The sequence below is a fragment of the Hyaena hyaena genome, unplaced genomic scaffold (genome assembly GCF_003009895.1).
Source record: "Hyaena hyaena isolate Hyena2069 unplaced genomic scaffold, ASM300989v1 scaffold_33, whole genome shotgun sequence".
Classification (NCBI taxonomy): Eukaryota; Metazoa; Chordata; class Mammalia; order Carnivora; family Hyaenidae; genus Hyaena; species Hyaena hyaena.
Window position 1 is genome coordinate 3,804,293 of NW_024080666.1, and position 27,756 is coordinate 3,832,048.

The window sequence follows — 27,756 nt, forward strand, 5'->3', positions numbered from 1 at the left end:
CGAGGCCTCAGGTATTTAAAAACAACCTCCTATCAGGATATTGCAAGAGCTCAGAAGTTCTCTCTCAGGAGCCCTTGAAGGGTGAGAATCTTTTCTTTAGAATGTGCAGGGCTTGAGCAATCTGAATCTGTTGAGTTAATCCTTTACTGCATACTGTCAAATAGCCCAAAAGTCCAGAAAAAAATTAGAATTTTTTTAATGTTTATTATTTTTGAGAGAGAGAAAGAGAGACAAAGAGCAAACAGGGGAGGAGCAGGGAGAGAGGGAGACACAGAATCCAAAGCAGGCTCCAGGCTCTGAGCTGTCAGCACAGAGCCCGACGCAGGGCTGGAACTTAAAACCGCAGGATCATGACCTGAGCTGAAGTCAGCTGCTTAACTGACTGAGCTACCCAGGCGCCCCTGGAAAAAATTTTTTTATTAATTGCTTGACATAGCTCTATAAGACATTGTTCCTACATTACTGCATATTCTTGTCTTCTCATATTTTGTCATATTTTCTATAGAGAGAATAGAAAGTTCAGTTTTCCAGTAGTTGATCGGAATTTATTGCTAATAGTTAAGATGCATAAAGATGCAACCTCACAAACAGATGTACCCATTGTTTGTAGGTACCACTCACTATAGGTTTGTCTGTGAAAAACACCGGAATTCTGATACACTTTATTTTTCACAATTCCCATTTAAGAAAAATCATGCATTTATAATTGTATATGTTGCATTATCTACAAATTTTACAAATACATATGACCAGGTAAACACATTACTAGGGCCCTTGTGAGGCCTTTAAAGAGGTCCCGGGAGCTTAAGTTTCTTCAGCTTCATGGTAAAGCCTCCTCTGGGTTAAAGAATTAGTCACTCACAGCCTAGCCTACGCCCCACACGGTGCCGAGTTTTATGGGAGGAGCTGAGAAGGGACTGTGCTGCTTCCTGCTTGTAAGTGTGCACGGTCCTATTGGAGAAAAGTATAACACTGTCCAAATGAGGAACATGGACACAATCTCAAAATTGACATCCTGGCCTAGGAGGATTTAGGAAGTGTTTTAGTTTGGGCTGAATTTACAAAGTACCACCGACTGGGTGCTTACAGACAACAGACATGTATGTCTCACCGTTCTGGAGGCCAGAAGTCTGAGATGGGTTCTGGTCAGGGCCTGCTTCTGGATTGCAGACAACTGACTTCATTGTAGCATGTGCTGAAAAGAGAGAGCTCTGGCCTCTTCATCTCCTTATAAAGACCCTAATCCCATTTTTGAAGGCTCCCCTCTCATGACCTAATTGCTACCCAAAGGCCCAACCTCCCAATATGATCACATTGGGGGTTAGGTTTCAACGTAGGAATTCTGGGGGGACACAAGCATTTAGTATGTAGCAGGAGGTCTGCAAAGTTTTCTCCTTGAGGTCTCCTGCCCTAGGGTCCCAATCTTCATTCAGAGTTAGCTATGACCCAGGACCACTTAGGATCCCAGGGCAGATTGGGGCTAACTGAATAAAGTGATAAGTCAGCCAACTGCTTTATCACTAACAGAATGAATTTTGTAAAGTTCAAGTCTAAATGCCTACTTAGCAAATGTGGTGGTTTTTTACCAAAATTATTTAGTAAGCCGTACTGAGATGCAGTCAGTGTATACTTGATCATGGGTTTGTTTGCATTTAATGGGTAAATGAAACAAATTATGGATACCAAAGTCTACTATTATGATAAAGCTATCAACAACAAGTAAACCCAAAAACTGACATATAAACTAGTGATTGAAAATAAAGAGTGTATATATTTTTTAAGTTTTTATTTAAATTCCAATTAGTTAATATACAATGTAATTGTAGTTTCAGGTGTACAATATAGTGATTCAAGACTTCCATAGGACAACCAGTGCTCATCATGACAAGTGCACTTTTTAATCCCCATCACCTGTTAAACCCATCCCCCAACCCACCTCCCCTGTGGTGACCATCTGTTTGTTCTCTGAAGTTAAGAGTTTGTTTCTTGGTTTGCCTCTCTCTGTCTCTGTCTTTCCCTTTGCTCATCTGTTTTGTTTTGTTTTTATTTCCATATATGAGTGAAATCATATGGTATTTCTGACTTATTTTTCTGACTTACATTATACCCTCCAACTCCATTCATGTCATTGCAAATGGTGAGATTTCATTCTTCTTTATGGCTGAGTAATATTCCATTGTGTGTGTGTGTGTATATACACATACATACACATACCACATCTTGATCCACTCATCTGTCAATGGACACTGGCCTGGTTCCATATCTTGGCTATTGTAAATAACGCTGCTATAAACTTTGGGGTGCACTAAAGTGCTTATATTTTTAAATAAACTAGGCTTAGTCAGTTAGGTGGAAAACTACAACCTATTACCAAGTTGGCTACAACAGAAGTATTTTATAATTTAATTATATTTGAGACAGAGACAGAACATGAGTAGGGGAGGGGCAGAGAGAGAGGGAGACACAGAATCTGAAGCAAGCTCCAGGCTCTGAGCTGGCTGTCAGCACAGAGCCCTACCTGGAGCTTGAACCCACGAACCGCGAGATCATGACCTGAGCCTAAATGGGACGCTTAACCGACAGCCACCCACGTGCCCCGTACAATGGAAGTATTTTAAAAGGTGCCTCACAAGGCAGTGTGGAGAGCTGAGCCATGTTTCTGGCAGGAAGACACAGAAGTAGAATGGATGGCTATTCAGAAACAGCCTCTGCCTGTGCTTTCTGGGGAGGGACAGTGCTGGGAAAGGAAAGAGGCAGCTACAGCCCTCAGGCTCAGGCTGGGCGGCAGGGATGCTTCTTCGCTCCCGGAAACCTGCTCACCTGAGAACTCTCCCGAGGGATGGGCGACGGCCCCTATAATTTGCAGCAGTCATAATTTGCAGCAGTCGAGTTCTCAGGGAAACCATGGACGAGGTCGATTCCTCCGAAACCAGCACTGGTAACGGAAGGCCCGTGCTGCTGCCCCACACAACGTGTCACCGAACAGCAGCTAAAACGTGAGCATCCAAGAGTCCCAGAGCCTCATCTAACTCACCCTGAAAGTTCTGATGACACCACCAGGTGACATTTACTGTAGAGCACTTTTACATATATTCTCTTACTGAATCACCACCCATCGCCAGAGAATGACTTACCACACTTTATGGAAAGAAGGATACCTTACAATTTACAGTGGTTGTTCTCAACCTTAGCTACATACTTGAAACAAATGGGGGGGGGGGGGTAAAAATCTGTGATGACCACGCTGCACCCCGGGCCAACCAGAATCCAGGGGCTAGGAGCCAGGCAGAGTGGTGGCCGCGTGGAGAGCTGCTTCCTGCTCTAATGTGTGTCTGGACCTTGGCCCATGTGAGGGGCGGGAAGGGCCTCTGGCCTCGGACATGCTGTGCATCACTGCCCCGGAGCAGCTGGCCCCGTAGAGGGGGGGACACAGAACCTGAGGCTGAGGCAAGAGGGAAGCAGCTTTGAAGGGCTGTTTGGTGAGCGGAGACTTAATGAAGCGGGAACTCAGCCTGCTGTCCAGCTGCCCCAAATTATCTGAAATTAGAAAAGAACACACGATTACGGCAAGTGCTGTATTTTATTTTAGGTCCGGCAAACCCAAAACCATGGGTAGAAGGAGAAAAAGTAGAGGCCCCATTCGGAGCATACCTCCTCCAAGAATTCAGGAGATTTCTCAGTTGTCTCCCTGTCGAGGACCATTTCACAATTCGGAGCAGCTGTTTTTCCTTTATAAGCTGCCTTCATTGTTTACCAAATGGCTGTGCATGTTTTGGTCTATTCCTGTACTTTTGATTCTGTTCTTTTAGTAATCTATGCATTTAAGTTTCACCACCAGACTGATTCCCACCCCCCCACGCCCCCCCCCCCCGCCAAATGTTTATTCATTTTTGAGAGAGAGAGATTGGGAGGGGGGTGGCAGAGAGAGGGGGAGAGAGGATCCGAAGCAGGCTCTGTGCTGACAGCAAAGAACCGCATGCAGGGCTCCAGCTTACAAACTGTGAGTTCATGACCTGAGCTGAAGTCAATGCTCCACCAGCTGAGCCCCCCAGGTACCCCCCTACCATACTGTTTTATTTATTGAGGGTTTGTAATGCATTTTAATATCAGGTCAAACCCTCTTGTGCTGCTTTTGTTTTTAAGAATGGGAGAAAAAAGTTTAATCCACGTCACAAGTTTATCTAATGTAGATTTCATCTTTCATGTCCACGGTTTGCAAAGTCCTTCTCTCCTTGCCCCTGGTCCCTATTCTCGTTTCTTCACCTTTGATGAAACTCTCTTTCAAATTAAATCTCATAAGCAGATGAAGAGGTGGAATGGGGGTGGGGCCCTGCCTGGATTGCCATAGAAACGTATAGTTTGAAGAAGGGTCTAAAAATCACTGATTTCTGTACTTACGTTGCATGATCATCTGCCAAAAACAGCAAGCAGTTCTACTGAACCACTGTAATTAGTATCATTTTCATATTGACAACTCATTAAAATTTCTTGCTCTTCTCACTGTGTAAACACTCCAATCTATTGACTATTAATAGTGTTCTCTTAGCTGATGTCTCCGTCTCTCTTGCACACACACACACACACACACACACACACACACACAGACACGCATCTCAGGGGACAGACCCAGAGCTTGCCCCATACTCCTCAGGAACAGTGCTTAGCATGGCATGATTTCAGGGCAACGGGCCCTGTTAAGTCATTCTTCATCTCCTTATTAATGATTCTTGTTTCTTTTATAAGAGAAAAATCTTTTCATGACATAGAGGAAACTGGCAAGCATTCCTGTGAATAAGCTTTACTTCAAGCACCTCTGATTTGTTTTCTTTTTGGGACAGCTACCAAGCAAAAAGAGGAGAAAACCACAGTGTCAAGGTCATAGAGAGGGGAGGGTGGGTATCCAGAAGACTCCCAGGACTTCACGGCTTTGTTGTGATCTCTCCTCATTATTTTTCTACCTGCATGTGTACAGAGAGAGCTATGGGGCCAGAAAGGTAGGGGGCAGCCTATAATTATGAAACTTTCATTCTTCCTTGTGGGTAAACTGGCCTGTTGGGTTATCATTCTACTGTGTGCAAGGTGCTGTGGAGAGTACAGAGATTTAAAACATCAGGGTTTTTGTGATTTCTTGGAGAAATAGGCAACAACCTCATGGAAATACAAGTGAATGACAAATTTGCTGGAAGATAACACGGGTGAAAATCTGCATGACCTTAGGAATGATGATGACTTCTCAGCTACAACATCGAAGGCATAATCTATGAAAGAAATAGCGGATAAGCTGCACTTAATTAAAATGAAAACCCCTGCTCTGCAAAAGACACTGTAAAGAAAAGGAAAAGACGAGACACAGACAGGAATCAAATATTTGCAGAAGACATCTCTGATTAAAGATCGTTACTCTAGGGGCGCCTGTGTGGCACAAGTCAGTTAAGTGTCCGACTTTGGCCCAGGTCATGATCTCACAGTTTGTGGGTTCGAGCCCTGCGTTGGGCTCTGTGCTGACAGCTAGTTCAGAATCTAGAGCCTGTTTTCAGATTCTGTGTCTCCCTTTCTCTCTGACCCTCCTCTGCTCGTGCTGTTTCTCTCTCTCAGAAATAAATAAAAAACATTTTTAAAAAAGTAAAAAAAAAAAAAGATAGTTACTCTATATACAAAGACCTTTTAAAACTCAACAATAGGAAAGCAACTCGATTTAAAAATGGGCGAAAGGCCTAAACAGACACCTCATCAAAGAAGACATACAGATGGCAAATAAACATATGAAAAGATACTCCAGGTCATATGTTGTTATGGAACTGCGAATTAAAACAGCCTATTAAAGAAAGCAGGAAACAACCTCCTTGACCTCCACCGTAGCAACTTCTTACTTGACACATCCCCAAAAGCAAGGGAATCAAGAGCAAAAATAAACGATTGGGACCTCATCAAGATTAAAAGCTTCTGCACAGCAAAGGAAACAACCCACAATATAGGCAACCAACGGAATGGGAAAAGATAGTTGCAAACGACATATCAGATAAAGGGTTAATATCCAAAATCTATAAGGAACTCACTAAACTCCACACTGGAAAAACAAACAACCCAGTGAAGAAATGGGCAGAAGGTATGAACAGACACTTCGCCAAAGAGGACATCCAGATGGCCAACAGACACATGAAACGATGCTCAGCATCCCTCCTCATCAGGGAAATACAAATCAAAACCACACTGAGATACCACCTCACTCCAGTCAGAGTGGCTAAAATGAGCAAATCAGAGAACCCTAGATGCTGGCGAGGATGTGGAGAAACGGGCACCCTCCTACACTGTTGGTGGGAATGCAAACTGGTGCAGCCCCTCTGGAAAACAGTGTGGAGGTTCCTCAGGAAACTAACAGTAAAACTCCCCTATGACCCAGCAATAGCACTGCTAGGAATTTACCCAAGGGATACAGAAATGCTGACGCATAGGAGCACACATACCCCAATGTTCATAGCAGCATTCTGAACAATAGCTAAAACATGGAAAGAGCCTAAGTGTCCATCAACAGATGAATGGATCAAGAAGATGTGGTTTATCTATACCATGGAATACTACATGGCAATGAGAAAAAATGAAATCTGGCCATGTGTAGCAACATGGATGGACCTTGAGGGTGTTATGCTAAGAGAAATAAGTCAGGCAGAGAAGGACAAATATCATATGTTTGCGTGTATAGGAGGATTAGGAAGAACTTAACTGAGGACCATGGGGGGGAAGAAGGGGGGAGATGGTGGGGGAGAGGGAGAGAGGCAAACCATGAGAGACTCTTGAATGCTGAGAAACAAACTGAGTACTGATGGATGTGGGGGGTGGGGGGAGATGGGCATAGAGGAGGGCACTTGTGGGTATGAGCACTGGGTGTTATATGGAAACCAACTTGACAATAAACTATTTGTAAGAAAAAAAAAAAACAAAAAAACCCAGCCTATTAGAAGGGCCCAAACCCAAAACACTAACGAACACCAAATGGTGGCAAGGATGTGGAGCAAGAGGAACTGTCATTTGTTGCTGGCACAGCTGCTCTGGACGACGGTTTGGCAACTTCTTACAAAATTAAACATCCTCTTACCATATGATCCAGGAATCATGCTTCTTGGTATTTACCCAGAGGAGCTGAAAACTTGTGTCCACACAAAACCCTGCACACAGCTGTTTATAGTGGCATTAGTTATAATTGCCAAAACTTGGAATCAATAACGATGTGTAAGGATAAACTGTGTACATCCAGACAATGGGATGTTACTCAGCACTGACAAGAAATGAGTTACCAAGCCATGAAAAGATAATGGAGGAACCTTAGGTGCATGTTACTATGAAAAGCCTACATACTGTGTGGTTCCAGCTATATGATGTTCTGGAAAAGGCAAAAGAATGGAGACAGTAAAAAGATGAGGGGTTGGTAAGGAGAGGGGTGAGGGAGGAGAGATAAACAGGCAGAGCACGGAAATTTTAGGGCAAAGAGACTACTCTGTATGATACTCTAAGGGTGGATACATGTCATTATACATCTGTCCCAAGCCATGTGATGTACACCAGCCTATGTACTGTGACATGAGCTATGGGCTGGATGAGAATGATGTGCCTGTGCAAGTTCACCGACCAGGGCCCACTTCCTGCTCTGGTAGGGGCTGTTGATGGTGGGGGAAAGCTGTACATGTGGGGAGGGGGTGGACAGAGGGTCCATGGGACTCTGTATTTTCTGCTCAGTTTAGCTGTGAGCCTAAAACTGCTCTGAAAAATACAGTTGTGTTTGTTGTTGTGTTTTAAAGGCAGTGTACACAAACACTGTGAACTTCATTGGCTTAAGAAAACTGCATGGAGATACCAACTATCAATAGTTGCCTCGAAACAAAGGAATTCTTGCTTTAGAAAACATGAGTCCCAGACCTAAATGTAATACCTGAAATTGTGAAACTGACAGAAGAGAACAGGGAGAGCATCTTTATGGTCTTGTTAGGCAGAGATTTTTTTTTTTTTTTTTGATTACTCACATTTTATTTTTTTATTTATTATTATTATTATTATTTTACAAATAGTTTATTGTCAAGTTGGTTTCCATATAACACCCAGTGATCATCCCCACAAGTACACCTCTCCGTGCCCATCCCCTCCTTTCCCCCCACATCCATCAGTCCTCAGTTTTTGAGGACTTCAAGAATCTCTCATGGTTTGCCTCTCCCCCTTTCCCCCACCATTTTCCCCCTTCTTCTCCCCCATAGTCCTCCATTAATTTCCTCCTAATCCTCCTATACGTGCAAATGTGATATTTGTCCTTCTCTGCCTGACTTATTTCACTCAGCATAACACCCTCAAGGTCCATCCATGTTGCTACACAAGGCCAGATTTCATTTTTTCTCATTTAGGCAGAGATTTCTTAGTCAACACCATAAACCCTGGTGAGCAAAAAAAGATACATTGAACTTCATTAAAATAAAGTTCTTGGTTTTTTTTTTTTGAAACACACTGTTGAAAAAATGAAAAGATGAGTTACGGACAGGAAGAAGATATTTGCAAAAAACACCTCTGTATCTGGAAAAAACATACAATATATATGTATGTGTAAAACATTTAATCAAGAATGAGAAAACAAACAACCCAATTATTAAATGGGCAAAATATCTGAACAGAAATTTCACCAAGGAGTAGACATGGATGGCAAATAATGTACACATTAGCACAGCTGTAGAAGGTGAATAAATCAATGAGGGAAGACAGATGGCCCATGGAGAATTCCAAATAATTTCTACCTTCTACATTACCTCTGTGGTCTTCTTGCCAAAAACCAATGAGCTCAGTCCAATGGCAAGAAAAACAGCAGATGAACCCCACTGAACCCCATTCCACAAAATGCCTGACCAGTACTCCTCAAAACTGCCATCACAAACAAGGAAAAGTCCGAGAAACTGTCACAGCCCAGAGGAGCCTAAGGACACATGACAATTAAATGTAATGTGGCATTCGGGATGGGATCCTAGAGCAGAAAAGGGACTTTAGGTAAAAGGTAAGGACACATTATTAAATGCTAGACTCAGGGGTGCCTGGGTGGCTCAGTTAGTTAAGCGTCTGACTTCGGCTCAGGTTATGATCTCACGGTTCGTGGGTTCGAGCCCCACGTCAGGCTCTGTGCTGACAACTCAGAGCCTGGAGTCTGCTCTGGATTCTGTGTTCCCTCTCTCTCTGACCCTCCCCTGCTCACGCTCTCTCTCTCTGAAATAAATAAAAATAAAACCATTAAAAAAATTAAAAAAATAAATGCTAGACTCTAGTTAATAACGCCATATCAATATTGGTTCATTAATTATGACAAATGTACCACACTAATGTAATCTGTTCACAATAGGGGAAACTGAGTGTGGGCCATATAGGAACTCTGTACTACCTTTACAATGTTCCTTTAAATCTAAAGCTATTCTAAAAATAGTTTATTCTTAAAATGCGATTTATAATAACATCAAAAAACCAAAATACTTAGGAAGAAATTTAACAAAAGACATGGGAAGCCTTTATGGTGAAAAGTACGGAACAGAGCTGAAACTCAAGATATGAATAAATGGAGATGTATTCTATGTTCATAAACTGGAAAACTTAATTTGGTCCAGACGTCATGTTGTTAAAATGATATCCCAATTATAATCCCATTAGACTTTTTGCAGAAATTGATAAGCTTATTCTTAAATGTACCTGAAATTGCAAAAGGACCTAGAATAAGAAAAACAGCCTTAAAGATTGACGTTGGAGAATTTGTACTGCCAGATTTCAAGACATATTATAAAATTATAATAGATAAGCCAATATGGTATTGGCATATGGGTAACTAAATAGATAATGGAATAGAATATTAAATCTGGAAGTAACCCCATATAGTATAACTTGATTTTTAACAAAAGTGCTAAATGAGTTTAACAGGCAAAAGGAATGTCTTTTCTGTACATGGTGTTGGAATACTGAATGTCCTTATGGAGCAGAAGTGGACCTTGACCTCTGCCTCATACCATACACAGAAATGAATTTGAAATAGACCATAAATTTAAGTGCAAAAGGTAAACCTGTAAAGCTTCTATAGAAAACATTCTTAGAACATTTTCTAAGTCTCTAATCATAACCAAAAAAATGGATAGATTTTACTTCATTAAAAATTAAAAATTTCTACTAATCAAAAAACCACATTAAGAATTGAAAACACAGACCGAATTCTAGGCAGAAAGACTTATAAGCCACTTACATCTGACAAAGAACATGTACCCAGAATATATTTTGAAAGCCTCCTACAAATCAGTAATAAAAGACAACAGCATTATGAAAAGAACCAACGACCTTTGCATGTTCTTCATAAAGGAAGGTATAAAAAAGGCTAATAAGCAGATGAAGAAGTTATTCATTTTCTTCCTCTTCCTCCTACTCCTACACCTTCTTTAACCACAAGTTATCAGATAAGTGTGGGTGGTGAGGCGGCCGGGGGGAGGGGGGGAGGGGAGGGGTGTAGAATCATTCACTCTGTGTTAGAGTTCTCCAGAGAAACAAAACCAATAGGGGGTGTGTGTGTGCGTGCATATATATAGAGAGAGTGTGTTTAAGGAATAGACACTCAAGATTGTGGGGGGTGGTGAGTTCTATGTCTGCAGGGCAGGCCGGCAGGCTGGGGACCCAGGGAAGAGATGATGTTGCAGTTATAGTCTAAAGGCAGTCCAAAAGCAGAATTTTCTCTTCCTCAGGGAAGCTGGATCTTTTTTTCTCCTAGGACCTTCAACTGATTGAGTGAGGCCCACCCACATCATGAAGAGTAATCTGCGTTATTCAAATGTTAATCTCATCTAAAAAAAATACCTTCACTGAAATATGTAGAATACTGTTCAACCAAGTCCTGGGAATTGGCCCTAGCCAACTTGACACATAAAACTGACCATCACATTCAGCAAAGAGCAACTGACCATAACTTCCCTAGGTGTGCCCATTGGTGATACAGCAAGGAAGGAGCTATCTCACAGTCTGTGAGATACAGTCACAGTCTGCTACACACACACACACAGGAAGAGGCAATGAACTCACCCTGCAGGTCGGCATGAAGGAGTGGAGTGTGGGCGAGCTTTTCAGGGGTCATGACAACTGAACTGAGTCTTGAAGTTTTATTGCTGTATTCTGAGCTCCTGGAACAGTGCTCGGCACATAGCAGGTGCTCAATAAATATTTGTGAATGAGGTCGGGAGCTGTAGAAAGTGAAGCAGAGTAGGACAGTGATAATCTTTGCCTGGCTAAGGAGTTGAATGCTATGGAGAGTGCCTGATGGTTTTTTTTTTAAAAAAAAAAAGCTTATCTATTTTGAGAGAGAATTGGGGGGAGGGGTGGAAAGAATCTGAGTCTGAGACCCAGAGAGGGGGTGCAACTTGCCCAAGGCCACACGGCATGCGAACAGAATGTACTAGGCCAGAGTCTCTGGTCAGGTGCTCCTTCCATGCCAGATGGCCTGTGTCCTGCTCTCTCTTGCTCTCCTAGCCAGCCTCGGCCTCAGGAAAGTTTCCAATGCCCTCTGGGCCTCTGTAGTGGGAGGTGAGCCCGCGGGCCCCCTGGCTCAGCACTGCCTCTGCGTGGGGAAAAGGCGTTGATGCTGCTGATGGGCTGGAGAGTCGGGGCCTGGGGATGGGGGCAGGGTCACCTGAGGCTGCTTCTGGGCAAAGTCCTTTTCCTGGGGCAGCTGCCCGCTATGCATGGCTGAGGCTGACCCTGAGCGGTTGTTATTTTAGGTAATCCACATTGGAGGGAGGAAGTGACTGAGGAAAATGTGAAAATGAGTAGCTATTGCAAGATGTGTGTGATAAATGAAACAGGGAACATAAAGACAGACGAAGAGGCACATCTGTTATTTTTGCTCCTTTTTATAGCAACCTGTAAGGCAGACTTTTCACACTAAGTAGGAACCCCTGAGTTCCTGAGCAGTTTCCCGGCCCCAGCGCTCATTAGCCCTGATGGGAGCAGGGGAGGAGGGTGCCTACCGATGGGGCCCGGAGAACCTGCATGAATCCCCAGAGCGGTACCCCAGCTCCACGCCCTCCCGGCGGGGCAGGAGCTAAGGTTTTGTGCAGGAGGCGGTTGGTGGCTTCCCCTCCATCTATTGAAGGGCAGAGTGGCTACCTCCATCAGCCCCTGACCCCAGGGACGTGCTTGCCCAGACTGCTCCTTGTAAGCAACCAGGAAGGGGACATTTTCATAAGAATGTAGACACAGTCCCCTTAACCTAGGGAAGTACTGACATTCTTTCTCAAGCCATTTTGCCTCTTTTTAGAGGTGTGCCTGATGTCCTCGCGCCATTGTGAAGTCAGCACTGGGACTGGCACGAGTGAGGCTGGGGAGGGGAGGGAAAAGGGATGTTCCTCTGAGCCCCCCAACCGCGCAAACCCACGCGTCACCTGGCACTTACCCCAGGGCCATTTTGCAAGTTCTGTTTGTTGGATTATGGCAGGAACTGCCCCAGCGTTGCCAGCGCGGCCAACGTAGGGCGCGACTTTGGTTCACTGTCCCGTCTTCCTGCAGGTGCCTTGTGCCAGCTCCAGGCCCCGCCCCTGTCCCGGCCGCAGACACTGCCTTGACCCTGACTGTACCACATTCTTCTGGTCCTCGAGGGTCCCACACACTCTTTGCATGGCCAGCCATTGACTCATTTGTGTCTGCAGCTATTATTAGGCACCACCGGATCCCACCCCTGCTGGTGAGGTTTTTATTAGCAGGTGCCATAAGGTTGGCATTTGTGTGTGAGTTCAGGAAACCTTCTGGCGAGGCTGAGACAAGTATGAGGATGACAGGGAATCCGGTAAAGAACCAGGCACCCCCGCCAGACAAGCGCCTGGATGGCCGTGGGCCGGAGGCCCGTGCAAAACGCCTCCCTGGTCTCAGCTCCCCTGGGTCACCAGGGCCGCACCTCCAGGTCATGCGCTGGCCCAGCCTCAGAACTCAGACTCTAGGCTTCACTGTGTCACTGGCCCGCCGCGCAGCTCTGGGTGGGTCGTTTCGCCTCAGTGCGCCTCTCGGCATCAGTCTGTGAAATAGAAATAATGAGCGTTGCCTCACAGGGCCCAACAAAAAGAATAAAAATGAAAATGCAGTGACCGTCACATGGGCCACCACGCACGCGGTGCCCGGCATGCTGCAGTACTGTGGTCTGACCCACCGGCCAGGGCTTGGGTAGGTATTAGACGGATTCGGTCTCTTGCTCGGACTCACAAAACTAGTGAGCAGAGGAGCTAAGATCTAGATCTTGATGAGTCTGGCTCCAAAAGTCACACTATTGCCACTGTGCCCAGAGGGCAAAAGAGCCTCAACATATTACTACCACCACCACCACCACCTGCTCCCCGCCCCCCCCCCCCCCCCGGGGTCNTATTTGTCCTTCTCTGCCTGACTTATTTCACTCAGCATAACACCCTCAAGGTCCATCCATGTTGCTACACAAGGCCAGATTTCATTTTTTCTCATTTAGGCAGAGATTTCTTAGTCAACACCATAAACCCTGGTGAGCAAAAAAAGATACATTGAACTTCATTAAAATAAAGTTCTTGGTTTTTTTTTTTTGAAACACACTGTTGAAAAAATGAAAAGATGAGTTACGGACAGGAAGAAGATATTTGCAAAAAACACCTCTGTATCTGGAAAAAACATACAATATATATGTATGTGTAAAACATTTAATCAAGAATGAGAAAACAAACAACCCAATTATTAAATGGGCAAAATATCTGAACAGAAATTTCACCAAGGAGTAGACATGGATGGCAAATAATGTACACATTAGCACAGCTGTAGAAGGTGAATAAATCAATGAGGGAAGACAGATGGCCCATGGAGAATTCCAAATAATTTCTACCTTCTACATTACCTCTGTGGTCTTCTTGCCAAAAACCAATGAGCTCAGTCCAATGGCAAGAAAAACAGCAGATGAACCCCACTGAACCCCATTCCACAAAATGCCTGACCAGTACTCCTCAAAACTGCCATCACAAACAAGGAAAAGTCCGAGAAACTGTCACAGCCCAGAGGAGCCTAAGGACACATGACAATTAAATGTAATGTGGCATTCGGGATGGGATCCTAGAGCAGAAAAGGGACTTTAGGTAAAAGGTAAGGACACATTATTAAATGCTAGACTCAGGGGTGCCTGGGTGGCTCAGTTAGTTAAGCGTCTGACTTCGGCTCAGGTTATGATCTCACGGTTCGTGGGTTCGAGCCCCACGTCAGGCTCTGTGCTGACAACTCAGAGCCTGGAGTCTGCTCTGGATTCTGTGTTCCCTCTCTCTCTGACCCTCCCCTGCTCACGCTCTCTCTCTCTGAAATAAATAAAAATAAAACCATTAAAAAAATTAAAAAAATAAATGCTAGACTCTAGTTAATAACGCCATATCAATATTGGTTCATTAATTATGACAAATGTACCACACTAATGTAATCTGTTCACAATAGGGGAAACTGAGTGTGGGCCATATAGGAACTCTGTACTACCTTTACAATGTTCCTTTAAATCTAAAGCTATTCTAAAAATAGTTTATTCTTAAAATGCGATTTATAATAACATCAAAAAACCAAAATACTTAGGAAGAAATTTAACAAAAGACATGGGAAGCCTTTATGGTGAAAAGTACGGAACAGAGCTGAAACTCAAGATATGAATAAATGGAGATGTATTCTATGTTCATAAACTGGAAAACTTAATTTGGTCCAGACGTCATGTTGTTAAAATGATATCCCAATTATAATCCCATTAGACTTTTTGCAGAAATTGATAAGCTTATTCTTAAATGTACCTGAAATTGCAAAAGGACCTAGAATAAGAAAAACAGCCTTAAAGATTGACGTTGGAGAATTTGTACTGCCAGATTTCAAGACATATTATAAAATTATAATAGATAAGCCAATATGGTATTGGCATATGGGTAACTAAATAGATAATGGAATAGAATATTAAATCTGGAAGTAACCCCATATAGTATAACTTGATTTTTAACAAAAGTGCTAAATGAGTTTAACAGGCAAAAGGAATGTCTTTTCTGTACATGGTGTTGGAATACTGAATGTCCTTATGGAGCAGAAGTGGACCTTGACCTCTGCCTCATACCATACACAGAAATGAATTTGAAATAGACCATAAATTTAAGTGCAAAAGGTAAACCTGTAAAGCTTCTATAGAAAACATTCTTAGAACATTTTCTAAGTCTCTAATCATAACCAAAAAAATGGATAGATTTTACTTCATTAAAAATTAAAAATTTCTACTAATCAAAAAACCACATTAAGAATTGAAAACACAGACCGAATTCTAGGCAGAAAGACTTATAAGCCACTTACATCTGACAAAGAACATGTACCCAGAATATATTTTGAAAGCCTCCTACAAATCAGTAATAAAAGACAACAGCATTATGAAAAGAACCAACGACCTTTGCATGTTCTTCATAAAGGAAGGTATAAAAAAGGCTAATAAGCAGATGAAGAAGTTATTCATTTTCTTCCTCTTCCTCCTACTCCTACACCTTCTTTAACCACAAGTTATCAGATAAGTGTGGGTGGTGAGGCGGCCGGGGGGTGGGGGGGTGGGGTGGGGTGTAGAATCATTCACTCTGTGTTAGAGTTCTCCAGAGAAACAAAACCAATAGGGGGTGTGTGTGTGCGTGCATATATATAGAGAGAGTGTGTTTAAGGAATAGACACTCAAGATTGTGGGGGGTGGTGAGTTCTATGTCTGCAGGGCAGGCCGGCAGGCTGGGGACCCAGGGAAGAGATGATGTTGCAGTTATAGTCTAAAGGCAGTCCAAAAGCAGAATTTTCTCTTCCTCAGGGAAGCTGGATCTTTTTTTCTCCTAGGACCTTCAACTGATTGAGTGAGGCCCACCCACATCATGAAGAGTAATCTGCGTTATTCAAATGTTAATCTCATCTAAAAAAAATACCTTCACTGAAATATGTAGAATACTGTTCAACCAAGTCCTGGGAATTGGCCCTAGCCAACTTGACACATAAAACTGACCATCACATTCAGCAAAGAGCAACTGACCATAACTTCCCTAGGTGTGCCCATTGGTGATACAGCAAGGAAGGAGCTATCTCACAGTCTGTGAGATACAGTCACAGTCTGCTACACACACACACACAGGAAGAGGCAATGAACTCACCCTGCAGGTCGGCATGAAGGAGTGGAGTGTGGGCGAGCTTTTCAGGGGTCATGACAACTGAACTGAGTCTTGAAGTTTTATTGCTGTATTCTGAGCTCCTGGAACAGTGCTCGGCACATAGCAGGTGCTCAATAAATATTTGTGAATGAGGTCGGGAGCTGTAGAAAGTGAAGCAGAGTAGGACAGTGATAATCTTTGCCTGGCTAAGGAGTTGAATGCTATGGAGAGTGCCTGATGGTTTTTTTTTTAAAAAAAAAAAGCTTATCTATTTTGAGAGAGAATTGGGGGGAGGGGTGGAAAGAATCTGAGTCTGAGACCCAGAGAGGGGGTGCAACTTGCCCAAGGCCACACGGCATGCGAACAGAATGTACTAGGCCAGAGTCTCTGGTCAGGTGCTCCTTCCATGCCAGATGGCCTGTGTCCTGCTCTCTCTTGCTCTCCTAGCCAGCCTCGGCCTCAGGAAAGTTTCCAATGCCCTCTGGGCCTCTGTAGTGGGAGGTGAGCCCGCGGGCCCCCTGGCTCAGCACTGCCTCTGCGTGGGGAAAAGGCGTTGATGCTGCTGATGGGCTGGAGAGTCGGGGCCTGGGGATGGGGGCAGGGTCACCTGAGGCTGCTTCTGGGCAAAGTCCTTTTCCTGGGGCAGCTGCCCGCTATGCATGGCTGAGGCTGACCCTGAGCGGTTGTTATTTTAGGTAATCCACATTGGAGGGAGGAAGTGACTGAGGAAAATGTGAAAATGAGTAGCTATTGCAAGATGTGTGTGATAAATGAAACAGGGAACATAAAGACAGACGAAGAGGCACATCTGTTATTTTTGCTCCTTTTTATAGCAACCTGTAAGGCAGACTTTTCACACTAAGTAGGAACCCCTGAGTTCCTGAGCAGTTTCCCGGCCCCAGCGCTCATTAGCCCTGATGGGAGCAGGGGAGGAGGGTGCCTACCGATGGGGCCCGGAGAACCTGCATGAATCCCCAGAGCGGTACCCCAGCTCCACGCCCTCCCGGCGGGGCAGGAGCTAAGGTTTTGTGCAGGAGGCGGTTGGTGGCTTCCCCTCCATCTATTGAAGGGCAGAGTGGCTACCTCCATCAGCCCCTGACCCCAGGGACGTGCTTGCCCAGACTGCTCCTTGTAAGCAACCAGGAAGGGGACATTTTCATAAGAATGTAGACACAGTCCCCTTAACCTAGGGAAGTACTGACATTCTTTCTCAAGCCATTTTGCCTCTTTTTAGAGGTGTGCCTGATGTCCTCGCGCCATTGTGAAGTCAGCACTGGGACTGGCACGAGTGAGGCTGGGGAGGGGAGGGAAAAGGGATGTTCCTCTGAGCCCCCCAACCGCGCAAACCCACGCGTCACCTGGCACTTACCCCAGGGCCATTTTGCAAGTTCTGTTTGTTGGATTATGGCAGGAACTGCCCCAGCGTTGCCAGCGCGGCCAACGTAGGGCGCGACTTTGGTTCACTGTCCCGTCTTCCTGCAGGTGCCTTGTGCCAGCTCCAGGCCCCGCCCCTGTCCCGGCCGCAGACACTGCCTTGACCCTGACTGTACCACATTCTTCTGGTCCTCGAGGGTCCCACACACTCTTTGCATGGCCAGCCATTGACTCATTTGTGTCTGCAGCTATTATTAGGCACCACCGGATCCCACCCCTGCTGGTGAGGTTTTTATTAGCAGGTGCCATAAGGTTGGCATTTGTGTGTGAGTTCAGGAAACCTTCTGGCGAGGCTGAGACAAGTATGAGGATGACAGGGAATCCGGTAAAGAACCAGGCACCCCCGCCAGACAAGCGCCTGGATGGCCGTGGGCCGGAGGCCCGTGCAAAACGCCTCCCTGGTCTCAGCTCCCCTGGGTCACCAGGGCCGCACCTCCAGGTCATGCGCTGGCCCAGCCTCAGAACTCAGACTCTAGGCTTCACTGTGTCACTGGCCCGCCGCGCAGCTCTGGGTGGGTCGTTTCGCCTCAGTGCGCCTCTCGGCATCAGTCTGTGAAATAGAAATAATGAGCGTTGCCTCACAGGGCCCAACAAAAAGAATAAAAATGAAAATGCAGTGACCGTCACATGGGCCACCACGCACGCGGTGCCCGGCATGCTGCAGTACTGTGGTCTGACCCACCGGCCAGGGCTTGGGTAGGTATTAGACGGATTCGGTCTCTTGCTCGGACTCACAAAACTAGTGAGCAGAGGAGCTAAGATCTAGATCTTGATGAGTCTGGCTCCAAAAGTCACACTATTGCCACTGTGCCCAGAGGGCAAAAGAGCCTCAACATATTACTACCACCACCCCCACCACCTGCCCCCCCCCCCCCCCCCCCCCCCGGGGTTCTGAGAGGCCAGGGAAGTGACTGGACGGGGCGCATTAGACCCGGGGGAGCACGAGGCGGGTTCTGGGGACCGGCACTGTTCTCCTGTCCTTTTCCTTAGCGGTAGTGACACGGGCGTCTTCACTTCGCGATAATCCGTGGAGCTGTACACCATGATTGCGTGCTTTTCTGTACATATGTTATACTTCTTAAAAAGGTTAAAAAGAAAATAGGAACTTTGTAGCATATAGTTATTGAGAACAAATGTATTTTTAAAGTTCATACACTCTATTACTTATGCAGCTCTAATCTGCATCTATTCAAATGACATTGAAAGTTAGGTTGAAGAATCTGAAGATATTCCCGAAAAATTCTCAAGAGTCTGGGCCAAACGTATAGATGCCAGAAGTGAAACTCTGGGACTTGTCGACCCCTCTGTGTGGCCGGCTAGTTCCTGACACGAAATCCACCATTGATCCTGGGCCCTCCTTCCCTGGGTCTTCAAAGACTTTTTTGAACGGAGTCCACTGTCCCAGCCTTGGATCGCTCGCCTCTGAATAGCTATTCTGTCACAGGGGAAAAAAATGTGTATATTAAGCTTTGTTATTTGGGGGACTTCTGTACCCGACTGTAACGCCTACTCCTCCCCACCCTGCCACGTGAAAGACACGATGACTTTCCTTGTCCTCCTTGGACCACGTGGTTAACCATGGAGCTGAGGGGAGCCCATGCTTTGGCAGGTCCAAAATTGGGAAGCCAACACGTCACTCAGCACCCTGAAAGATGCCATTAACTGCTTCAAAATGGGGCTCTCCATGAAAGCTGAATGGATAACCCAAAGTCGAGTGATTTTAGGGGATCCAGGGAGTCTCCCAGTGACCACTTTCACATACATGGTGCCTGAAATTCCATCTTTATTAGTTAACTCATAAGACTATACATCTATGAGAATTCCTACTTAAAGACAAAATGATTCTAGGCGGGGGGACCATATTATATTACCTCTCACATTAGCACCAAGTCATTTATCTTAGAGGTAGAAACTGAGTTAGAGATTGTAGAGATGGATGGGCCCTTGGGGGATCATTTAGCTCATTGGTTTCCAAACTGCTTGGGCAAAGCCCTTGTGCTGCCGTTAAGGCTGAGAACGGCAGGAGGGAAGGATGGACGGCACGGAGCACCATTTTTGCTTTGAAGCCAGGTTTCGCTGCTGGAGAAATTTAAAAAAACCACATCTCTCTTTTATTTTATAGGTTCAAAGTCCATGGTTAGGAATAATCCAGCCTGGATTCAGGTGGCTAGTTAGTGGTAGAACCAGACCTACAATTCAGGTTTCTGACCCTTAAGGCTGTGCTCTCCCACTGCCTCACACTTCCTTAGGTGAGTTTCAGATGTGTGTTAGGAGATGGGATAGTGAGGCCTGAGACAGTAAGTTTTGGTAGGAGGAGAGGGAACGGGGTGGATCCAGATCTGATAGATGCTACAGAGTTTTGGGCAGCAGACAGTTCTGGGCACTCGGAGTAGTCAGCGCTACACTTGATCTTAGCCAGGCTGAGAAGCGATTGGGGTAGTCAGTGCTGAGGCGGGGAAGAGGGAGGCTACTGACAACCCTTGACACCTTCACAAACATGCTGTGACTCAACATCTGTGAAATCTCTATCTCAGGCCATTGTAAACAATGCTGTATATCTTAGAGTCATATAGCTTTATAGTTGACAACATGCTTTTATACTTAATCTCCACAAACTCCTACTTTGAGGAATAGATATTATATTTTCCAGTTTGCACGTGAGGATGCCAGTGGGTTAGAGAAGGCAGGCGTCTTTCCTGAGCTCCTGGGGCTGTGACCTAAAGCATGTCTCTGCTGACTCCACACCCTGAGCTCCTTCCTGCCATCCTGTAGCACCCTCCCCCCGCCCCCACATTGGCAGCTACTTTCTCCAGCCTGTCACAGCCTTTGCGGCCAAACACCAAGGCATTCAGACATAAACATAATCTGTTTCCACACTTGTCATTTGGCTGACCTGTTGCCTGACTTCTTTCTTTTACTAATAGCTTGGTGATTATAGTCAGAGATGCTGGCATCAGTGAACCTGTAACGTGTGTGTGTGTGTGGGGGGGATGGGCAGGACACAGGGCCATAGGCGATGCTCTTCATGGTTCTGAAACATTTCTGGGACATCATCAGGGCGCGTCTTCTCACTGTCTTGTCTGTCTGTCATCAACGCTACTCAATCGCAGTGGCAGCGCTCCATTAAAAGGAGGAAAGGAAACATAAGTGGAAAAAAATGCTGCTCTTGATGGTACATATTGGGGGTTGACTCTCCAACATCATTCCGTCTCCATCTGCATAAGCAGCCACGTGGTTTCCGGCATTGACCCTGGCTCCTGGGGAGGGTGCTTAGTGAACTAAACCAACTAGGAGCATACCATGCCCTCGGCAGTGATTGTTTCAGGGACCTCGTGTAAGCCACTCAGCACATGGCATCCCTCTGGTGATTATTACTGGTCCTGGGCTGGAGGGCTTTCTCCTCTCTGTCTTTCCTGCTATCCTCCCAATTACTGATGGCACCTATCACGTGCCTATAGGCTTCTTAGGAAGAAGCCTATGCTTGAGATGGCAGAGTAGAGGATGGGAAGAACCTGGGTTCTAAAAATATTGTTCACCCACTTGTGGATCCTGCCCACCTCCAGTTTTCCTGGTATGTGGGATAAATTTCTCTGTGGTTTGGTACTTGAGTCAAAAGATCTTAATGAACACAATGACCTCTAAGGCACAAGAATTTACTGTTTCCAGAAGTGAGATAGAGTCTCACCAAGCAACCCATCTCTGTGCTCAGTAGTCCCTGGTGACCAGGGGCATGTATTTCTGGAACAGATGGTCAGAGTGAGAGGGCACTGTATGCATGGAAATGTCATCCTAGGATCTCCCATTTGTACTTCAAGAGTAATTGAGTCTGTGCAAACATATTGATGGCGGATGACGGATTAATATGTTATAATGTATTAGGCCTTTGTAGACATACTACCTGAACACGGGGGAATGGCTTCCACAGTGGCTCTTCAGTTCAGTGGGTAGGACTTTTTGCATGGGGCTCCTCAAATCACAAGGTGTGGACCCGGGGCAGCAAACTGTAGCCTGTGGACCAGCTCCGGTCACATGTATTAGTTTCTATATTGTTTATACTTTCACACTACAACAGCAGAGTTGTGTGAAAAGCAATTGCATGGCCCACGAAGCCTACAGAATTTATTGTCCAATCCCTTCAGAAAAAAGTGTCCTGACCCCTGGCGTACAGCATTGTCTACGTGGCCTGTGAGTAATGGCGATCTGGGCAAACCTACGACGTTGCTGGACTATGACTGTCACATGAGTGACCCCACTTGTGAACGATGATCTGTTTCCAGGGTGTTCAGGCAGAATACATCAGTCCTGTTGGTTTTACAGTGTAAGTACTGACCTTGTTACAGGTACAAGAGATTTCCTTTAAAACAATCCTACTTCCACGAATTCCTATTTATCACATCAGGTCTGTATTTCTCTAGAAAACCACTGCCCATGCGACTGCCCTGAAAATGTTTGAGGAAGTGGCCAAGGTCACCTGTGGGTTTCTTTACCTTGCTCTGAGTGCAGTTCTCATCAGACATCGCCTTCATTACAGGAACGGATGACCCTTCAGGTTAAGTTTCTCTCCATCAGGAGCACAAGGATAGAAATGAAAGCGATCAGAGCCTTTCCCAAAGGCGAGGTTTTCAAAGGGAGGAGAAGGAGAGTGTTTTTGTACCCAGGAACCTGTGGAGCAGAGGGAACCCCAGAAAGTGGCAAAAAAAAAAAAATAAATAAAGTGTTCTAGAGACCAGTTCTGTGACTGCGCGGTGTGTGGTGGACCGGTCCTGACCACGCCCATCCGGTTTCCATGACTACCAAATGAGTAGGATGCTGAAGCGCTTAGTACAGAGACCGCTTTCATAAGGCAGTAATCCTGTGCCTCTACCCTCTGCCTGCCCCCCTGCGAGGGGGCAGAGCATTCCTTCTCTAGTGGTGCAACAATGAGAGAAACTGTAGAGTGGCCTGCCCACAGGGGGCGTGTGCATGAGGCTGCAGCAGAGGGGAGGGGTCTGATGGTGGCCGGGCAAAGTGAGGCTGTCACATCCATGCCTTTTCAGGCACTTCTCCCTCAAACTGCTCTCTACCAACTGAGAGGCTGTGTTTAACTAACATGCAAATCCGATCACATTATTCCCATACATGCAATAGTTCCACGGATAACATCCCAACTCCTCTACTATGGTTCCTGCCCGCTCACCCAGCCTCACCTCTCCAGCCACACTGAGCTGATGGGGCCGTGTCCCCCACTGCCAGGCTTTGTCTGCATCCCCCCCGCCACCACCACCCCGGCCTACTCCTTGGCTAATCGTCCTTTCCTGCCACGATTCACATCACGCACCACCTCGTCTGGACCCCTTCCTTGCCGTTCCTCCCCCCCCCCACCCTGCTGCCCCCAGTTGGGTTAGAGCCATACTTCTACTAGAGGTGCTCTCTTCTTCACTGCCACATACATTCCTTCAAGGGCACAGACTGTGAATTGCTGATTCTTATCTCCTTGGCATCACACAATACCACATTGTGGGCCCTCCCACCACTAAAGCTTTTAGAATCTCGGACAGAGGTGGAATGACACATGCTTTGCTGTAGCCATGGCATTAGGATTGGGAATCTCCCCTGGTGTTTTAGAAATGGATGATCAGGGGCTCCTGGATGACTCAGCCAGTTAAGGGTCCGACTTCAACTCAGGTTTGTGATCTCTCTCGGTTTGTGAGTTTGAGGCCTGCGTCAGGCTCTGTGCTGACAGCTCAAAGCCTGGAGCCTGCTTTGATTCTCAGTCTCCCTTTCTCCCCGCCCCTCCCCATTCTGTCAAAAATCAAATAAACATTAAAAACAGTTTAGAAACGGATGATCATAGTGGGCCACTCATCCTTTTTCATTTTTCAGGTACCCAGGGAATACTGAACACTTCTAAGCAGCTGTTCGCAGGGCATTCTTTTGAAATTTTAACATTATACAGACCACCAATGTGTCAAGGAGCCTGCACTGGACGGGAAATGGAAAACATTCTCTCCGCTGAATTTGTCAGAGCTCCTCCTCAAGGGGCAGAACCTGAGCCCAGTGTTTCTACCCCAGGGCTTGGCCTTTAAGGTGAGCAAAGAAGATACCATGTCATCTGAGCGTATTCAGAGTCACCTCATTACAAGTAGGAGAGCTGCTTCTGGCTACCTGTGGGAGCGTGGCATCCCCGAGTGAGGAGTGAATCTTCCTGCTCTGCGATCCTGGAACCACTGTGGATTAATAACAAGAAGCATGTCTCTACCTCTGGAAACAAACTGGGTAAATCCAGCCAGGTGCCGGACAGGAATACCCAGGAGGTGATGCTAGGACCAAAGGAAGCGGTTTCTCAGGTTGGAGAAGCGAAGGCCAAAACGTGACTTCATCACCTTGTCCAGGCTCATTTAATACGTGCTTTCAAAGACCCTCCTCGTCCTTTGTGAGGGAACTGAACAACAGGCTTAAATTTTAGTTCTATTATGTAATAATAACTTACTGAGAACAAGACGGATGGAGTGGAATACAGTGTCCGCATTTGGAGCACGCCGTAGCGAGCCCTGGCTCTCTAGATGATGAGGTTATCCCTGGGCATTTCTGTTCAGTGGCTGCAAGACACCTTTGTCACGGACCAAGTTGTCCCCAAACCAGGAATCAGCCTCCTGGAGCCCGCCTTGTTAATGCAGATATAAAGAGGCACAAGAACAGCATGTACTTATCACAAACTCCTTGAACACATGGGTGGAATGTCACTTACATAATCTGGCAGGCTGCAGTTGTGCCGTTACGGTACACACCCCGGCTTCCTTAAACCGGTAGACATCTCTAAGGTCTTTTTAAAAAAGGAATCTTTCCATTTTCCATGGGAGACAATGCTCACAGCATGAGTAATGCCCGTCAGTTATCAGTAATTTAGCAGACTGTGCCAGTGTTGACATTTGTTCTCGGCTTAATTGTGCGTGCGTGTGTGTTTTCAACAATGACGCAGCTGTCCCCGATCCTGGCAATTAGGACATAAAAATGGTGTTCGCAGAGTCTGGCAGGGTGAGCAGCAATCCATGTGTTTACTCTTTTGTTTGCAAGGCCTTCTGAGTGTTTGCTGCAATCCCACAATCGGACTACAAATTCGGCTTAAAATGGAACCTGGGTCCATATTAATAGCAACAACAGGGGCTGTAGACTTCCGAGTTTCAAGAGCTTTGGTCTCTGATTCCGCCGTATGGGCGTGTGTTTGTGTGTATGTTAAAGGCGCTTCCCGACTTGACATAAAGATGGTGGGATTTGAGACACCGTTAGGGTTAGAAGAGCCGCGTCGGCAGAGGCACACGGGACGACTGCTTGTCAATTTGCTTGATATCAAGCGACCCAAACACATTGCGCCTGGAATACTACCTGGACTACAGAGCTCTAGCTGTGGCCAAAGTCGGCAGCAGCCTTCATTGCTGGTTCCCGCAGGTGGCCTGGCCATTGAGAAGGGTCTGTACCCCGGGCTGAGCAGTTACTTTGTCTTGACCATTTTGGCTCTTGGCTCAGTGTTTTATTTTGTTTTGTTGCTATTAGATTAGCTAGTTAATGTTACTGTCAGCTAGGGTGGGGCCCAATTCCTATTAGGTCATGGCAACTTTGAATAAAATACCTATGGAAAAAAAAATAACCTGGCCCTTCAGGAAACTATTTGCCAACAATCACTAAAGTTGAGCCGTCTGTGATCCAGCAATTTAATTCTGAATACTGATAGCCAGCAGACGGGCATGCATATCTTCATAAAAAGCATATACCGGGAAGTCCCTGGAGAGCCATCCAGCGGCCCATCAACAGTAGAAGGGATAAGTAAGCAGTGCTCCAGTCCAGGAATGACATTCTCTACAGAAATAAGATGGACCCAACTGTAAGTGCATCCATAAACTAAATGATAGCACACAAAGTACTCGCTTTCCAGCACCGCGAAACAAGAGACCACAAACTTAGTGGCTGAAAACAACATACACTTACCAGCTCACAGCTGTGTGGGTCTGAAATCTGGGTTCTTGACAGAGGACCTCACATGCCGGGGTTCAGGACAGTCTTCCTAGTTTTCAGTTTGTTGGCAGAATTCAGGGTCTTTTTTGTGGTTGGAGGTCCGATGTTCCTCATTTCCTTTTGGCCTGTTAGCCAGGAGCCATTCTCAGCTCTCAGAGGCCGCCTGTATCTCTTGCCATGCGGACTCCTCCGTCCTCAAAGCCAACAACAATGAAGAACTTCCCTCGCGTCCATCTGTCTCATACTTCAAAGCTCTTTCGCCAGGAAGAGCTTAGTGCCTTTTAAGAACTCATGTGATCAGGCCCACTGAGAATAGTCTCCCTATCTTAAAGCCCACTGATTTGGGCCTTAGACATCACAAGATCCCTTCACAGCAGCACCCAGATTCACATATGGTTGAATAACTGGGAGACAGTGTGAATAGGGGAGGATGAGGAATCTCGGGGGGCACCTCGAAATTCTGCCCACCACGCCCAACAACATGGAGGGGTCTTCCAACCAACGAGGAGCGAAAGAAGTCAGACACGAAAGAGTATATAATGTATGATTCTGTTTGTATAAAATGCAAGATTAAGACGTACCGATCTTTGGGGTTAAAAGTCACAATAGTGGTGACTCTTGAGTACATCGTGACTGGAAAGGAGCAGAAGGGGAGGGTCTTGTGTGTGTGTGTGGGGGGTGATAATATTTTTGTTTCTTGATCTGTGTGCTGCTTACACGAGTGTGTTCGGCTTGTGAAATCTCAGCAAGCTGTGCATTTTTAGAATCGTTTAGATTTCTTATTTTAAAATAGATTCATTTTGTTTTTCCAAGGAAAAACCGTGCATTAAAAGACAACTATCAGAGCGGGTTACCTGATGGGGGTGGGGAATGAGCAGAAGGAAGGAGATGGGAACGTCTTGCCTGGAGTGGCGATTGATGGTACCTCGTGAACTTCACAGGTGAGGTCCAACTAAGTGAAACGTTCGTGCTCTGTCAGCTAGCACGGGTGTGCAGGACGCTCTGCCTAATTTGTGTGGCCCAGCACGAAGCAAAGTGCAGAGCCTCCTAGTTCAAAAATTATGAAAAAGTTAAAGAAGGCAAGAGTGGAGCTTTAAGCCTTGGGTGTGAGCGGGGGAGGCCCGGGCCTGCCTTCCACGAAGACTGTATGGGAGAAAATGCCACATCTCCCATTCCAAAGTCTTCCTGCCGAGGAAGTTACTTTGGGCAGCTAGAGCTTTGGTCCTTTGGATTGTAAAGTGGGTTAGCTAGAGGCCAGGAGGTGCTAAATCAATTAATATGTGCAAGAGCAAGCACTTATAAGACACCACATAAATAGAGATGGTTATAATAATGGGCCCTCTAAATGTTTATGCGTTATTTCTTCAATTGGTTAAAAAGCCTACCTATGACCTCATAGCTATTCATCTGGTACATAAACTCTTCACCCGTAGCACAGGGTCCCCTTCCACCTTGTGAATTAACACGCATTCCAAGGTATTGATGAATCCCTCATCACCAGCTCTACCCCAGTGGTCCTTGGTCTTTCCGGCTGAAGAACGAAGTACCGAAGGGTAAGGCCAGAGCCTGGGAGTCTGCACACTCTCTCATCAAAGTTCTGTTTGTTGGCTGCGTTTAGAGTCAGGCTAGTCGGGAGCCGAGTACTTGCCCTGACTCCAGAACCTCCGCAGCAGCTGGAAGGCCCGGGGAAGGGGAAGGGGCGCCCTGAAATCGTCAGCGCCGCCGGCACGTGACACCCCAGGCCTCGAGAGACTGCGGTGTCAGGATGGCAGGGCTGTCGCCCAGCCCGTAGGGCGGGGGATTAGGAAACGAGGAGCGCACTTAGGGGCTTGGATTTCTGAAGAGGCACGACTTTGGTATTGCATTTCAGTGTTTATTTTCCCTGGCGTGCACTCTAAAGCACAAACCTTTCCAGGCTTACTGACTTACTAAAGCTTTTGGGGGCCGTGGTACCCTAAGGCGGCTGGCTGCCCGACCTAGGATTTACAAGCGGTTCTAAGGATGAGACAAGGTCCCAGTGTCTTGGTGACAACAAGGTCTTTGACGAACAGCCGCGGGCTGCAGCTGGGGAGAGGGAGGAGGCCTGCGGCCGGCCGGGGTATAGAGCCTCTGAATTTTCTCCCGGCAGGAGTTGGGTGCCCGGAGCGCAGGCGGCCGCCCC

General features: G+C 46.1%; 1 long non-coding RNA gene across 2 annotated transcripts; it reads right to left on the bottom strand.

Annotated features, from left to right (window-relative positions):
* Nucleotides 1–18,762: 18,762 nt before the first annotated feature.
* On the bottom strand, nt 18,763–27,403 carry LOC120229712. 2 transcript variants are annotated; one of them, XR_005527820.1, is made up of 4 exons: nt 25,569–27,403; nt 24,076–24,249; nt 22,094–22,164; nt 18,763–19,036 (listed from the first exon to the last, which is right to left on the bottom strand). It is a non-coding gene; the product is annotated as an uncharacterized LOC120229712 (long non-coding RNA). The 2 variants fall into 2 exon arrangements; XR_005527819.1 differs by lacking the exon at nt 24,076–24,249.
* Between the last annotated feature and the right edge of the window lie 353 nt (nt 27,404–27,756).